The sequence below is a fragment of the Macaca fascicularis genome, chromosome 3, assembly GCF_037993035.2.
Source record: "Macaca fascicularis isolate 582-1 chromosome 3, T2T-MFA8v1.1".
Taxonomy (NCBI): Eukaryota; Metazoa; Chordata; class Mammalia; order Primates; family Cercopithecidae; genus Macaca; species Macaca fascicularis.
The window spans coordinates 132926562-132929026 of record NC_088377.1 but is presented as its reverse complement, the minus strand read 5'-3'; the positions used below and the strand labels follow the sequence as shown (position 1 = coordinate 132929026).

Below are 2465 nucleotides of genomic sequence, written 5' to 3'. Positions count from 1 at the left end.
CCCTAATGTGGACTCTTATGCTTTGGATGACAGAACCTGTTTTGCTTCCTTAAAAAGGAGCTGAAATTCAGTAGGCTGCTGGGTTCCTTAAAGGTGATAAATAAAATACATGCAGACAATTTTCTCCAGAACAGTTATCACCCAATGAACAGGTAATTTAGTGATGACATTAATCCAGTGGACTTGTTTTTGGTGTGTGTGTGGAGAGAAAACAATTTTTTTTTTTTTTTTTTTTTTTTTTTTTTTTTTTTTTTTTTTTGAGACGGAGTCTCACGCTGTTGCCCAGGCTGGAGTGCAGTGGCGCGATCTCGGCTCACTGCAAGCTCCGCCTCCCGGGTTCCCGCCATTCTCCTGCCTCAGCCTCCTGAGTAGCTGGGACTACAGGCGCCCGCCACCGCGCCCGGCTAATTTTTTGTATTTTTAGTAGAGACGGGGTTTCACTGTGGTCTCGATCTCCTGACCTTGTGATCCGCCCGCCTCGGCCTCCCAAAGTGCTGGGATTACAGGCTTGAGCCACCGCGCCCGGCCGAGAAAACAATTTTTAATACTCTAAATTTGTGTTTTTTGGGAACAGGATTAGGGTGGTTGATGATAGTCCTTGTGTGTGTGTGTGTGTGTGTGTGTGTGTGTGTGTGTGTGTGTGTGTGTATGTGTATGTGCGTGTGTGTCCTTGAAGGCAGTAGACAGTTGTGAGGATCCTAGGGAATAAAAGAAGGAATAGGTAGTTTTCTTTTTTTTCTTTTTTTTTTCAGCTTCCAAGTCATTTTATTCAGAATTTTTTGTTTGTTTCCTGAATCAATAGATACTATAGAAAACAATGTAAAAAATGGCTACTATTTTCTCTCCCCAGCTTCCCCCCACCTGGGGACAATCCTCTAGGGAAACTCACTCTGGGGTTTTAGGGGTTCTCCCTCTAGATTTGGTCCAGCAAGTGAGGCTGAGTTACATAGTCCCTTGAATCACTTTCAAAGGAGCTCAGCTGAGGTGAAGAGAGCCTCTGGGATCTGGAGGTTACTAGGTTAGGGAAATGGGTTAGGGTTTTTTGGGAGAAAAGCCAGCACCTGGGGCCTACCCCAACGAAAAGGGTATCTAAAATGTTCACGGTTCCTTCTTTTGCTTCAAAAAGTGACATTTATTCAAAGAAAAAAAGACAAGATGTCCATCCCTTGGCTCCCTTCCCTCGTGCCTCCTGCTGCTCCTCAGCCCCCCAACATTGAACGCTGGCTGGGGCTAGGTAGCAGGACAGCCCCTCAGATGAAGTCAACAACATTAAGGGGAATTTCCTCAATGGAGGTGTTGTAGAAGGTCTCTGTGTCTCAAAGGGTCCTCTTATCTTCTTCTGTCACCATGTTGATAGCCACACCCTTATGGCCAAACCATCCACTTCAACCAATTCTGTGGATATAGTTTTCCCTGTTGGTCGGAAGGTCATAGTTGATGACTAAAGAAACCTGCTGCACATCAATGCCTCTGGCCTACGTCAAGAAAGATGACTCTTCAGCATGTACATCAGAGGACAGTCTATCCTAAAGGGAAGACACTTAGGTATCCATGTAGGCAGCCAAGGAAGGCAGAGGAAATAAGCATCCCTGTTCCTCAAAGACCTTAGGCATGCCAGATTATATTCCAAGTTGCTACTTTCCTGAGAGGGGCACTGTATGTCCCCTTGGAGAGGGAATCGCCTTGGATAGGAATATGTGTTTTAAAGCAAGAAAGAATGAAATCAGTTAGGTGAATCCTCCAGGCATTTATCAAATGATTTTAAAAGTCAGTCTTCTCTTTTTGGAGTCCCTGCATTAAACACTCCATTGTCAGGCAAGGGCATGAAGGCCATGGGAATCCCGTGTTGGGTGGACCCAGTTTCTAATGGCCTGCATTTGCATATCAAAGGTTGCCTACCTGACTCTCGACATATCTCCACACATATCTCCATGTGTGTAGAACATCCAGGGCGCCCTACATTTGCATATTAAAAGGCTAGAGTGGGAGAACCAGCTTTTTCGTGGCTATGTCAATGACATGCCTGATCAAACCAACCCCCTGAGCCCTATGCAAATCAGACATTGCCTCCTCCAGCCTCTGCATATATACCTAGCTGGTATCTGTGGCAGGTGAGGACTTCCTCTTTTGGCTCTGGAGCCCCTCTCCCTCTCTGTACAGGGAAGCTTCTTCCTTCTGTCTTCTGCCTTCCTTCTTGCCTATTAAACTCTCCTCTCCTTAAAACCAAAAAAATAAAAAATAAATAAATAAACACTTTATTGTCTTCAAGTCATCAATCATTTCTCAATTCAAATGCTAATTACTTTTCAAACAGACCCTCTCTGGAAGAGTTAACTCTGCCGCTATTATGATTATGAGAGAATTCATGGTTCTGTTTCATGGGTACAGTCAAATAGAAGACACATTAATGTACCAGCATACAAGTTATTTTCTACTCCTAAGGGCTCTAGGAAGAAATAGAAGGA

At 44.4% G+C, this 2465-nt stretch overlaps 1 non-coding gene across 1 annotated transcript; it reads right to left on the bottom strand.

The window, feature by feature from the left end:
* Window positions 1-1549: 1549 nt before the first annotated feature.
* On the bottom strand, window positions 1550-1689 carry LOC123572635 (small nucleolar RNA SNORA67). The gene has a single exon (XR_006697188.2). It is a non-coding gene; the product is annotated as a small nucleolar RNA SNORA67 (small nucleolar RNA).
* Between the last annotated feature and the right edge of the window lie 776 nt (window positions 1690-2465).